The 15,209-nt window shown below is 28.8% G+C and overlaps 1 pseudogene; it reads left to right on the top strand.

The window, feature by feature from the left end:
* The window catches only part of LOC108746597, a 21,854-nt pseudogene extending 8,271 nt beyond the window's left edge, over positions 1 to 13,583 (top strand).
* Positions 13,584 to 15,209: the final 1,626 nt, after the last annotated feature.

The raw sequence follows: 15,209 nt of genomic DNA, 5'->3' as shown, positions 1-15,209 counted from the left end.
TTCGCTGCCATAAAGGACTACCGGTAAAATAATCGTTCTGTAAATTCTAATTTTTAAGCGCCTAGACAATATCCGCGAACCGAGTAGTTTCTTAACCGAATAGAAGCACGCATTCCCCAAATTAATTCTTCTCTTGAGCTCTTCTCTTATTTCATTAGTTTGGTTTAAAATCGATCCTAAATACTTAAAAATTGCTAACTTAATACTTAAAAATAATAACAATTAATAACAATTAATAACAATTGTAATAATAAAATAAAAATATTAGCATAGAGAGAGTTTAGACAATCAAGTTTAGACAATCAATTACGTTTTTTAATTTTTACATCATTTATAATTGAAAATATTTGTTCCACTTCAGCATTAAAATGAGATATAAAACAGCTTCTACTAATAATTCTAAAGTTGGAAACTTTTTTTTATCGTTAAAATCTTTTATGTTTATTATTCTTTTCTACATTTTATCTATTTGTAAGAAAGTTAGTTCTTTTTTTTTTAAGTATTAAAACTTAAGGTAAATTTTGCCATTTAAGTGCGAGTTTTATTAATTAATTTCTTATTTGCGTAGCAATATTAGACAAATCTTTAAAAGTATCTCTACTTTCAATAAAAAGTGCAATATTAGGATCTAAAAAACTTAGTTCAAAAAAAGTGTCTTTATAAGGTAAACATTTCATTTCTTTTTTAATTTCATTACTGTTTTATAAAAATCTAAACATTTTAATTTAATTTGTTGCACAAATTCAAGAGATTAAGCTGTTAAGAAACTTTCACATTCTGGTCTCACACATATATTGATCAGATATTTAATATTTTGATTATCGTCTATGTTTAATGTATTGTAGCAATTTCATTTAAACAATAAAGTTTTGAGCACAACTTTACTAATTATCTGATTACTACAAGTATATTGTATAATTTATGTATTAAAATTTTACGTAGATGAAATAAGGCATTAAATGTATTAAAATAATTTAATAAATATTTAAGAAATAAAAGATAAGTTTTAATATTATTATCACTTAATAATGCCAAAATATTTTCTGCGGATTTTCATTGGTCTTCTACTATTACTAAAGTAAAATAACTTTTTAAAACTTACCAATTATTAAGCAGTCTTATGACACATTTATGTAAAATTAGCCATCGAGTATTATACAATTTTAAAATTTTGTTTCTTTCAACATTAAAAAAGTCTTGAAATTATCCTAAAATTGCACATTGTTTTGCACTGCCCGAAATGTAAGTAGCAACACCTCTAATCAAATTTTCACAACTTTGCGGTAATTTTTCGCTGGCTTTACTTAATGCGAAGGAATGATAAATATAATTTAACATTATTAAACCAGGAACTCCAGATTTTAAATTAGAAAAGAAGGAATTGTTACATCAAGGAATTATAAATTATAACGATGCATTATCGCTTGCCATTTCAATGATATTTGTTAAAGGTATTCATCTTCCTCTCTCCTCTCTCTCTCTCTCTCTCTCTCTCTCTCTCTCTCTCTCTATTTACAGAAAAAAATTCTTTAAAAGTTAAAAAAATTTTTCGCGCTACAATCTTTTGCATCTAATGCTAATAATTCCAATAATTGCTTTTTTATCTTCTAATCATTAGGGAAAACATATCGTACAAGCAGACACATAAATTTCGTATCTGTAATATAATATCCGTGCAACTATTAAAATCGAAATTACATATTTTTAAATTTTCAATTAGGTTTTCTGATTTGCGTTCTGCCAAAACATCTTTTACAATATTGCATTTAAGTCGACCCAGTGACAAATCTTATAAAATTTTAGGTTCGGAACAAATGTCTTTTAATAAAGGTATCAAATGATCTGCCGTGCAAAAAAACAATGTTATTTATGTTCAGTAATAAAGGCGGACAATTTTATTTCTACTCGTTTCACTTTATCATCATAAAAAAATTTACTAACGACTTATCGAGGTTTTGATTTTGATTTTTTATTTTATTTATATGTTTAGCCATTTGCAAATGCTTCATAATATCTGTTCTACAATATCTAAAACTGGAATTACATATACTGTTAAAAATTTTATTTAAATCAGAAGGGGGAGTCCAATCCTTTAAAAATGTTCTAATCACGAATTTTGAAATTTTCTATTATACCGGTTTTTAATGGCTTCTTTAGAACATTTGGATCCATATTACATAAATATTATATAAATTATAAATACATAAATAATAATGAGTTATACTTAACTTTTTATCACAGTGTGGATTACTTAATGTACATATTGCAAAATTCCGCCAAAACCACATTTATCTTTTATATAATACTCGTCTACATTGTGCTCCTCGGTCTTTTGTTTCCACGGAATGAATGATGATCTTTTTAGGGATATATATACATATGTCCTTTATTTGATTCTCGTGCGTAACAAGATATACAGTTGGCCCGCGCTTTTCATTTTTCACGACGTTACGTTACTGGGTTTCTCTAGTACTCACTAGTACTATAGTGCGCATGCACTAAAAAGGCGGCTCGCCTAACAACGCTGCCACACAGCAGAGAGAGAGAGAGAGAGAGAGAGTGGCAATTTACATCACGTGACCCGTCTCTTCTGATTGGGCATCAAAGTTCCATAAGCAAGGAAGAAATTGGAGAAAACTTTGGGATCACGTGATCCCCATTCTGGACGTAGACATTCTTTCCCTGTGAGGCTCTCTAGGTTCCCCATGGAATGATTTTTTCGGAAAACGGACTGTTATTTTAACTTCAAATCGTCTTTTAATTTGAAAGATTCTTTCATCATCTTCTGTCATAATAAAAAATACATTGAAATTTTACTTGCGGATTTTGCAATATAATAAATGTCTTTTTTCATAAAATATTTAAAATAAATTTTTTCACAATTTTGGAAATATTGATCCATGGGGAAACCAGCCATAAAAATGTCGGATCGACAAGCTCGCAATTTTATCCCCAACGATATAAATGATTATGTTTGGCATGCTGGAAAAATAAATACTTATATATTAATGAATACTTATCAAACAATTATTTATCAATAATGAATTTCTTGTTATACGTATAAAAATTCAATTTCGATAATTTTGTATTTAACATATATGTACAAATAGTAATGCATCTCAATAATTCTGATTGATTGATCTCCATTCTATTATTTTTCCGAGATTCCATTTTCCGAAATTCCGACTATCATGGGGCAGCACTCTTAGGATATGTCTACACAACTTGCATAGTTGAATGAACATACGCATAAAGAAAATTATCCAATCGCATTTTTTCTATAAAGACGCACGTAAAATGTGATTGGATAATTTTCTTTATGCATAATTTTCTTTATGTAGCTATGCAAGTTTATGTGAATATACTCTTAGTTCGGATCTACAATAGGTCGTAAAGTCTTAAACCGTAAGAAATTGACTAATTACAGTCGAATGCAAGAAGAATAATCGACTTTCGAATAGTAAAAAAAATGTATATATATTTCTCAATTCCATTTTTCAGTGATCATTTTTTCACGTTTTAACTTGACAAGTAATTTTTATTTCTCGAGCTATCACTTTAAATGCCCATCGCAGGGCAAATTTTTAAATAGCAGATCGCGGTGTCCGTGCTATTTCTGCGCAAAACCTAGAATCGTATGAAATTCGTCTCGAAAATAAGTACTGTATCTCGAAATAAGGTAAAAATTAAAAAAATGAGCAAATTCATTAGAATATTCATAATTTATTTAATCAATATCTAGTAAATTTGCTCACTTTTGTAATTTTCTCACTAAGGCTGGAATTCATAGTCTGTTCTTAATCTCAAGACAATCTCAAGCAACGTATTTGTCATCAATTCGATAAAAATCAAAATTTTCTAAATACAATCTTATATATGTATATATTATATTATGGAAAAAAATATATATATATTAGGAGTATAAATAATTTCCGCCGTTTTTTATCAAAAATTGGGCATTTATTATGAAAGAACGGTACCTAATGTTTTATTCGAAGTATTGTCCATCGCTAGCCACTACTTTTTCCCATCTTTCTGGCAACATACGGTCGGCAGGATACCACGTCGGAAAAACGCTTCATCTTTTGAAGCTATCCACCCAATTTTTGGTATCTTCATGTGATGTGAAGTGTTGCTCAGACAGGCCATGCGCCATCGATCAAAACAGATAGTAATCAGAAGGAACAATGTCTGGTGAATATGGCGGGTGGGGTAAAACTTTCCAATTGAGTGTTTCCAAGTAGGTTTTGACCGGCGCCCCAACATGTGGACGAGCATTATCATGCAGAAGAATAACTTTGTCGTGTCTGGAGTAGTAGTGATCGCGTTTTTCGTTGAGTGCTAGGCTCAATCTCATCAATTGTGTTCGGTAGAGAGCCCCAGTAATTGTTTTATTTGGTTTGAGCAACTCATAATAAACGACACCTAACTGATCCCACCAAATACACAACATGAGCTTTTCCCAATGAATGTTCGGCTTGGCTGTCGATGTTGAAGCATGGCCAGATGGTCCCCATGATTTCGTCTTCTTTGGGTTATCGTAGTGGATCCATTTTTCACCAGTGACTACACGGTGCAAAAAACCCTTTCGTTTATGCCTGGCAAGCAGCATTTCACATGTGAAAAATCGGCGTTCAACGTTTCTCGGCTTCAGTTCATATGGAATCCAATTTCCTTGCTTTTGAATCATTCCCAACGATTTTAAGCGATGTGAAATTGCTGGTTGAGTCACTCCTAATGTAAGTGCTTATTGTGTTTGGCACGAATCTTCATCCAATAATGCTTTCAATTCCACGTCTTCGTACACTTTCGGCCTTCCGCTACGTTCTTTGTCTTCGACGTCAAATTCACCGTCTTAAACTTTTGAAACCACTCACAGCAACTTCTCTCACTTAAGGTAGCTTCACCATATGCTTCTACAATACAAGTAATCGATGCGTCTCAGCTGCAGATTTCTTCAAATTAAAGAAGTAAATTAAAAGGTCCCGCAAATGATGCTTATTTGGCTCAAAACTTGATATTTTTGCACGAAAAAAGATATAAGATGCTGATGCAAAATCGCTAATATTTCAAGGTTATGTTCTTGCCAGATGTCCAACCTTACGATTTGACGTTTTACAGCTGACAATTTTAACTATAACATACTAATAGCGCCATTGTTTGTCAAACAGGCGGAAACTTATTTATACTCCCAATATATATAAATAATATAATAAACTATAAAATATAATAATATAATAAACTACTATTACTTAATACCATATTTAATTAATACCATATTTAATTAATACCATACTTAATTAATATCATAATTAATTAATACCATAAATGACGGATGCCTTCCGAATATTTGAAAATGATTTTTAAAGCAATCAATAATTAAAGAATTATATACTTATGTACATATTTGTAACCATAATTTTGTTAAAACAATCATAAAAGATAAGCAAATTATTTGTACTAAATTTGAATTTATTTAATAATTTCGATGCAAACAAATAATCATTATATCTATATTTATCACAAAGTCTTAATGTCATTAAGAGAGTACTGTTACAAGTACTTATTAGTAATAAGAGATATACTAAAATTAAGAAAGCGATAAAATAAAAGTTGAAACATGCTAATATGAGTCGATACATAAAGTTGGCATTGTATCACTTCGTTATCTGTTAATAATTCATTTCATTCACAAATTCAAACGTTTCGAATCTTGGGTCGAATTTTCTTCGGTGTAAATTCTTTCACAAATAATTATCTGCTGTACGTTGTAAAACTGTCGTTGAATTAATCTTTCTTAATATAGTTGCAATAGGAGAACGTAAGTATAAGAGAAAGCTACGAAAATTGTATTCTAAAATATAGCTGAATTAATTTTGCTACTTGACTTTAAAATCTATAGTAATGGTTATTGATTCACATTAGCATAATTATTACTTCCGAAAATTACTTAGGAAAGTAGACCTCGGAAACTTTTTCAGACTGTAGCGTAGTACTATACGTGTAATGATATTCAATCTTATAAAGTTGGATTATCAAACTTTATTATAGTGATCCTAACGCGAAGTATAAAACTGAGATGAACGAAGTGATGATCTACACCATCTTCCTGGTTAATACCAATATCATCGCCACTATATTGTTACACCTTTCTTTCATGCAATCGTTGCATATTGGCATAAGGATACGTATCGCCTGCAGTTCTCTTCTCTGTCGGAAGATAATAATGCGAATTATGTAACCTAGTTAGCAGAGTTGAGAGAACGTTACCTTAAAAAAATAACGCGTTACCGTTACTAGTTATTTATTTCAAAAAGTAGCGTGTTATTGTTACCATTACTTGAAAAAGTAATGAATCATTAGTTTTTGGAAAATTGTTGAGTTTAGCTCTCTCACGTACGAAATTGATAAAGTTAAGCTCATTCGCCCGTTTCTGCATAAAAAACGACCGAATTTGAGAAAAATGATCGTCAGGAGCTAAACTCAACAATTAGCGAGTTTTAATTAAATATTGTTTTTAATTAAAAATTGCTCTTAAACTTTCATGTCATTATTAAAAATGTATGTTAAGATTCGCTTCCAGTATTGAACATAGTTATATGTAATGTGAATTACAGATTTTTAAAACTAACGATGATCAGAATGCCATTTAAGATATAAAATATAAAATATTTTTTAAGAAATAAAAATAAGAAAGTAAACATTTTATAATTGTATTTGCAACTAATAACTTTTTATTATAAATAATTCAATGTTAAATTGCAAATATATATTTGTATACTTACGCAAGTATTTAAAAAAACTTTAAGTGTTTCACTCATTTGTTATAATAACAATACAATTTGGATAGCTAGTAGTACACTTCTAGACACAAAAGCGAAACATGTTTTAGCGCCAGTAATCGAAATATAATCCAACCAATCCAATAAAAATTAAAGTATTAACGATAATAACGATAAAAGTAACGGCTAAATTGTTAACAACAAATGAAGGGCGAAGTAAGAGTCAGCTCATTTCTTTAAAAGGACATATAATTAAAGACATAAATTAAAAGTAAATACAGAAAATGAGACATGACAGAGAATGAGACTTTTTTGACTGTTCAATCATACGAATAATGTCGAGTTCTACCGAGACTCAACCGAACTGCGGGTATTCTTAATCTATAAACTTTTGCGACAATTATTTTTTAATTCTGTTTCCATTATATTAACATCTGAAGAGAACTCAATCCGGTAGCCGAAACTTGTAATGTTATATGTTTACTCTTCACGTTATTATTTCTTAGTATATATCTTTTCTTTTTTTTTTGTCTTTTCTGTATTTTTAATTTATGTCTTTAATTATATGTATTTTTAAAGGAATGCGCTGACTCTTACTTCGCCGTTTATTTGTTGTTATTTATTTTATATACGAAGAGTCCTTGTATTTTTGTTATTTATTGGCTAAATTGTTATCATTACTGCAAAAAAATAACGTTACCGTTACCATTACAGATTCAAAAATCACGATCCTTACCAAAGAAAGTAACGAAAAAAGTAACAGCGTTACAAGTAACGCATTACGTTTACTTCCCAACTCTGCTTGTGAATCCATATATGCACTGGCTCAATTAGGTTTCTTCTAGAAAAAGAAAAATAATTTCTTTTTAGTCGAAAAAAGTGTATTTTGCTTTAATTTATTAAGTAGTTATTGTACAACTCTTTTACGAAATCGTTGAATCAGCATGCAAGATTTAATATTTAAGATAACGTTGAAATCACATCAATGTATAAATAATGATTCAATTTTTTAAATTATCTGACAAAGAAACCAATTTTAATATCCAATTTTAATTAAGAATATATAATAATTAATTAAGTGATTGAGAAGATGATTAATTAAGAAATTAGTTTGTAAAGTACCTTTAGTGCAAAAAAATCCTTTAGTGCTTAAAGAAGTAGTGCATTGTACTGATTTCGTTATCTTGCATGATTATTGTTTATCGCTATCAGTCATTGTATACGCTCATAACACTGTTCGAGAAAAAAAATCACTTTTTTTTCTCTCCAAAGTACGTACTATGTACATATTCCGAAAATATTTTCTTGATGCCATTGGTAAGATTCGAGTAACACACATCATGATTTTAAGATAAAGTAGGCAAGAAATGACATTTTTTATTGTTTTTAATATTTTTTACAGCAAAACAAAACCCTGTTTCTAAATAAAGTCTATCTAAGTCAAATCTAAAAGTACAATTCAACAGTTTTTAAATGAATTTCAGAACATGACCGTATCATTTATTTTCATCAAGTTATGACTGTTTCCATAGAGATGTATTCAAAACAACTTTTTATTTACCGTAAAAATTGTATTTGTATAATTGTATTTGTATAAATATTACTTAACATCTGGACACACTTTGATTGAAATAATTTTTTTCTTCCTTATTCGTGTTTCTTAAATACTTCTTAATTCATTTCACTTAATATTGTTTAGTATAAAAAATGTTAAAAATAATTAAAAGGGTTATTTTTTGCTCATTTTATCCTAATTTATTCCTAAGAATTTATTCCTAAAATCTATGCAAATTCTGCGAACAACATCGTGTTCGGCGCAGAAAAAATCTTTGGAATATGAATTATATTTTAGAAAGTATTTAAATGCTGAAAAAAGTTATCCTTTTAGAATTTCTTGCAGAATAATGTAGAATCTAACGCATTCAAAATATAAAATAACAAGTCCCCATAAAAATAAGTTAAATTTTTTAATTTCTATAATCGTTTTGCATTAATTAATTTAGAATAAAATTTGCAATATATACAATATATATATATATTTTTTTTTAAACATTTAATTTTTATACTTAAATTAATTATTATTAATAATATGCAAATTAATATTATTATCCTTTTTACCATACATAATAGTGCTGTTTTTTTGTAAATGTATAATTGCAAAGTAAAATGTTAATCAATTATTTGCAAGTAATTTTTTGTCTTTAGACTTTAAATTGTTTTAATCTAAAACTTTTTAAGTTTCAATATTTGTAGCAATTTGTAATATTTATGGTGTAATATGCAATATTATTTGTAATTGTAATATTAACTTCAAAAATATGAGCAATGAATGTATCATCACTTGATCCTAATATCTTCCTCATTATAGTCATGACCTTCAATGATTACCAATAACACTTTTGCTGGTACAACGTTAGAATTAATTATAATGATTACTAATAACACGTTTGCATGTACAATATTTATCGTGGAATGACGTGTCTTTCTAGAGATGTTATTTCTTTAAAAATATAGTAGCTCGGTAAAATATTTTTCATACATAATTATACATAAACGGTTATACTTAAATAAACGGTTATGTTTATTTATACATAATTTATTTATAACGGTTACAAATTACGTACAACCGTTTATATATAATTATGTATGACGAACGGGGCATTCTTAACGGGCTGTTATATTTTAAAAGAGATAAGATTACTCAAAAGATACGTCATTTCGCGATAAATATTGTACCAGCAGAAACATGTAATTGTTAGACATTGAAGGTCATCTATAATGAGGAAGATATTAGGATTAAGTGATCAAATATTTATTTGTCATATTTTTGAAATTAATATTACAATTATAAATAATATTACATATTGCAATATAAATATTACAGAAATAAATGTTTCGATTCTGCTACAAAAATTGAAACTTAAAAAGTTTTTTTGATTAAAACGGGCCCTCAAAGTTTAAAGACAGGAAGTTATTTGTGAATAATTGATAAACATTTTATCTTGCAATTATACATTTACAAATAAACAGCACCGTTATGTAGCGTAAAAAGTATAATATCAATTTGCAGATCATTAATAATATTTAAGAGTTAAAAAAATATATATTACAAATTTTAAACAATAACAAAAAGATAACTATAATAGGCTAATGAGAGTCAGCAACACGTCAGAGATTTGAAGTGACATGTCGTCATACACGGACGTGTGTTCTAAAAATGTGTGATCTTTATATTTGATTTTAACAATCCTACTTTTTAAGTTTTAATATGTTCAACAAAGCTTCAGTGCAATGCTTCATGCTGTTCCGTGATGATTAACAACACTGCATCTTTGTCAATTTGCGAGTGACTTAAACATTATGGACATATGAGCTAATTATACTTGTATCATTTTTGCTGAGAAGGACTCTAAAGAGAGTCGAAACATTTGAACAAAGAAGACATGAATCTAATTTCTTATTATTGATTGTTCATTAAATAATTGCGGCGTTTATCGTTGCTCTTATTAGCCTATTATATCTTTTTGTTATTGTTAAAATTCGAAAGTCCTAATATAATTATTATTATTGTTTACAAATTTTGCTCTGAATGTCTCAAATGATTATAGAAATAAACAAATTAAGTTTATTTTATAATAACTTATTATTTTATATTTTGAACGCGTTAAATTCTATATCATTCTATATCATTCTAGATATATTGAAATTCTAGAACAATAATCTTAATCAGCATTCAAATACTCTTTGAAATATTATAATATATATTCCGAGAAGATTTATAAATGGAATACCTACAAATAATTATATAATAAATTATACATAATTAAAATTTTTTACTTAATAATTTTGTATAGTGATTTATAGTTTTGTATAGTATTCATACATAAAATGTGATTATATAAGAAAAAAAATTTTCTTTTCCGGAAGACTATAAATAGACAAAAGTCCAGCTAAATAAAAAAATTGCAATTTTTACTTGTTGCGAAAACAAATAGAAGACTTTTTTATTTAAATAATTTTTTTATAATTTAATAAACAAAATATTTCATATTAAACATCCACACACATTACAAAATCATAGAAAAATATTTATATAAATACCACTAATACAAATAATATAAAAAAATAAAATAAACATATATGGGAATATGTGTGATAATGTGCGAGCGCGTGTCTATTTTAGAGATGTTACAAATGATTGATTACATTGATCATAGAACAGGATTTATGGAGAATAATTCTAATTTATATATTAAGCAGTTTTATTAAATTTTATTACAATTTTATTATTCAATTTTGTATATCTTTTTTGTAAAAATTAATTTAAAAAAATATTCATGTTGTGCTTGTATGTAAAAATGAATGTATGAATGGAGCGAAAAGAAAGTGATAAGATCTACTATTCAATTTATAATTATTTCCAAAACTGTGTAGTTATTATGATTTAGCACGGCATCTATGAATCAAACTGACAGATCATGAATCTTCTCAGCAATGATGTCATTCGCTGCAATCAATTAACAATGTACCCGAATTACATATGGATCATATGCTTGGTAATCCTTTATCTCGTAAAAATATTCATGTACAGTCCAAGATAATTAAACAGCACTTCGATCATACTTAAAAAAAAATCGCTTCAATTTATTAACTTCTTTTATAGATAATTATTGTAAATAGTTATTGATGATAAATATAAATTTTAATAATTATGATATAATTCGTAGAAAAATCTATTATACTGATTATATGCATATAAACTATTTGTATGCATTTTACAATTCTGTGAATTAGTTTAGATTGTAAACTGTAAAGACATAGGACCTCTTCTTTTCTCTTGTTTTAAAATTGCTCTTAAATAATTGTCTGTTGAAGTTAACCAGGTTTTATTTTTATTTGCAGACCGCAATCACAAGAACAATGAAAAAAAGTCGGTATTTCAAGTTTTGTCGATATCGGGCCGTTAGTGATCATCGTCTTTCCAGCATAAAAAACTTTGAGCTTCTTGAATTACAAACTCAGAGCCATGATTGCTCCACTGACCAACTGAAGAGTGCAACTGATGAGCGAATTCATAGCTGGGATACAAATATTTCTTCAAGAACTTTAATTATTCTTAAACGATATAGCTGATGAATAAAAATATAATATTAATATCCAAGTATCATTTATAAGAAAATTTTATAAAACTAATTTATGAGATAATAATTTTCGGCTCAGTGAAGATGTATGCCTGGGAGAAACCATTTAGCCAGATTGTATCAGTAATCAGAAAGTTGGAGATCAAGCAAATCAAATTCTTGTCGTACATGCGCGCCGCATATTTGGCCATAGTCTTCACTAAACGATTGACCATCAACTTCACCCTGATAACATTTGTTTTAATGAGGAATAATTTGATTGCCGTAACGATTATAAAATGTCGACATACTTTAACATACTTCAACTCGTCGTCGCGTCGTACTTTCCGCTAGGGTTAATACTGCTGAGTGAATCAATATTAGTATCATCGATTCAATAGATTGGAGATATATGTTATTATATTACGAGTATTTTCTAATTTACAGTGAACTTAAAACTACAATTATTCTTATATTTCTATTGTCACGTATTTATTAAAGTGTGCTTAATTTTTACAGAATTTTTTGCTAATGGACGAAGTGAACACGAGATGCTTCTCGGAAAAGATACCGCAGTTGCAGCTCAAATCTCAGAAACCACAGAAAGCAACTAATGTAAATAATAAGAATCAAACAGACAGATACATCTCGAAAAATGCGAGTATCCTTCTGTTCAAACATCAAAGATTATCTGATCTTTCGGTATATGTAAAGCTTCAGCATATTTCCGCCGATTGGATGGACACTGGCCAATTGTCGCCAACTTTGTATTTACAATATCAACTTAACTATCAAGCCAGATCAATTATGTGCTGTAGTCGGTGTAGGCAAATCGTCTATGTTACACCTACTGCTGAAGGAGTTAAATCCCAGCATGGGTTCTGTAATTCTTACTCAGGGCTCCTCGAAGTATAATTTTCCGGGCAATTTATCCACTGGATACTTCACGAACAACCCGAATCTGTGTATCTCCTATGCCAGTCAAGAATCTTGGCTTTTTGATGTTACTGTAAGGGACAATATACTATTTGGCTAGTCCTGTGACAAGGCTAGATATATACAGGTAATTTTTATATCCAAGTAATTGTTGCAGATATAGTGTTTATGTATTCCTGCTATTGCACGTTAGAATCAAGAATTTTTATATGTAACTAGTAACAATTCTTACAATTAGATCCTTCAAATCTTAGGCATCAATCATTAAACATGAATAACGTCTTTGTGATATAAAAGAAGATATATAATATTTTAGCGTGTTATAAATTTTTTTAAATTTTTAATCTATATGTGATTCTATTTAGATAAAAGAAAAATGTCTAATATATACTAATTTCGAAATTTTTAATATTCTTTAAAGTTTCTTTTTAATCAATTAGCAAATGTGTGCGCTTTGACGAAGGATTTCCGACAATTTCTGCAGGAAGACATGACAAAATAGTCGGCGATAGAGGTGTATTTTTGTCCAGTGGCCAAAGAGCGCGAATCAATCTCGCGAGGGCGGTTTATAGATAAGTGGATGTCTATTTGTTCGACGATCCCTTGAGCGCGGTGGATACTCATATTGCTAGACATCTCTATGGGAAGTGCATCACCGAATATCTCCAAAACGAGGATATTTGTCGTACATCAATTGCAATTCCTTAAAAGAATGGATCACATCGCCTTTAGTTATATTTATTAAATTAAAAAATTTTAAATTTTAAAAGTTTTGTTTTCCAAATTGTTTTAAAAGTAAAGAATTTAGAAATATAATAATGACAAATTTAACTTATTAATGAAGAAATAATTAAAAAAATTTTTCCTTATTATTATAAAGATAGACATTTTATTAATAACAAGTAAAAATTAGATAATTTCATAATTAAAATTAATTAATAATAGATAAACGATAGTAAATAAAGGGCAAAGTAAGAATCAAACACATTTCTTTAAAAAAAGTCACACAATTAAAGGAATAAATAAGGAAAAGTAAAATTGAAAAAATATATACAATAATAAAATAAAAACTCAGTTTAAATACAAATAAATTACAAGTTTCGTCTATCGGATTGAGCCCTCTTCAGAGGTTAACTTATCGAAAAAAATCGCAGTACAAAATTAATTATCGGAAATGTTCGCAAATTCACTATAATCGGTTCGGGTGAGTCTTGATGTAGAACTCGACATTATTCACATACGATTGAACAGTCAAATGTGTTTCATATCTTTTGAAAATGTTTTAGTTGATAAAAAAGATAAAAAGACTTCTTACAAAAAAATAAACGCAACTAAATTAATATACCGGAATTCTAATAAGTAATTAAAACTTATCAAAAATCATGTATAAATTATTCAAACAAGTGTGTCCATATAAGTATGAAAAACCATTAGAATATATAAAGTTAAATGGAAGGCAGATGTGTAAGACGGACATTGTATATCGATTATTATGTACACTCGCTGATACGGTTTATCACGGATTGAGAGAAGAGACGGACTGTCAGTATCAAAAAGCCAAATTTTATTTACAATAGATATATATGACTTGCGAAAACCTTCAGTGTGTTTGTAAATTTGAACTATTTTTCTGCTTTTTAATATTGAGCATCTCAGAAATTAAGCGTTTCCTATAGCAAGGCTCTTTATATAAAATTTTAAAATTATCCCATTGGAAATCATGATCATACTGCAGCCTGTGCTGCGTTATGACAGAACGGACAAAAGTGTTGTCTAATATGATTACGATGTTCTCTAATTCAGAGTTTCAATTGTCTGCCCGTCTGTCTAACGTACGATGCATCACAATTATTACACGATATTTTATAAACTACTTCGCTCTTAGATGTATAGGGACAAATATTCTTTTGTACTTTAATATATTTACCCATTTTATTAGAACTATAAAAGATACCCTGATGTCGTTTCTTTTGAACCGTTTTAATTTTTTTGTGTGAAAAAGAATAAATGGTACCATGAGCTAAGAAGCAGATTCGTTAACACAGAACGAAATTTTTATGTGTCAAGTGTCTATTTTTAAGTAAATTTTTTATACGTTGATTAATTATGTCAAAAATAAAAGTTAATGGGTAGTCATTATCTAGTAAAACGTTAATAATAAATGTCAAATTTTTTGTATGAAACATAAAGACAGAAAGTAAAAAACTGTCAACTAGCGAAAAAATTGTATGTTTTTTTTGTGCAATAAGTAGGGGTAAATGGCGGATCCGAAACCCATGACCTCTGAGGGGAGCGCGGGGCGCGGGGGGTACTCGTTGACGCGAGGGGAGCGCGAGCGGAGGAAGGCGCGGTAGAGGGGGAAGGCGCGGGA

The sequence above is a fragment of the Trachymyrmex septentrionalis genome, unplaced genomic scaffold (assembly GCF_001594115.1).
Source record: "Trachymyrmex septentrionalis isolate Tsep2-gDNA-1 unplaced genomic scaffold, Tsep1.0 scaffold181, whole genome shotgun sequence".
NCBI classification, from domain to species: domain Eukaryota; kingdom Metazoa; phylum Arthropoda; class Insecta; order Hymenoptera; family Formicidae; genus Trachymyrmex; species Trachymyrmex septentrionalis.
Note: the sequence above shows the minus strand (reverse complement) of the source record. Positions and strands in the feature narration are given on the sequence as shown.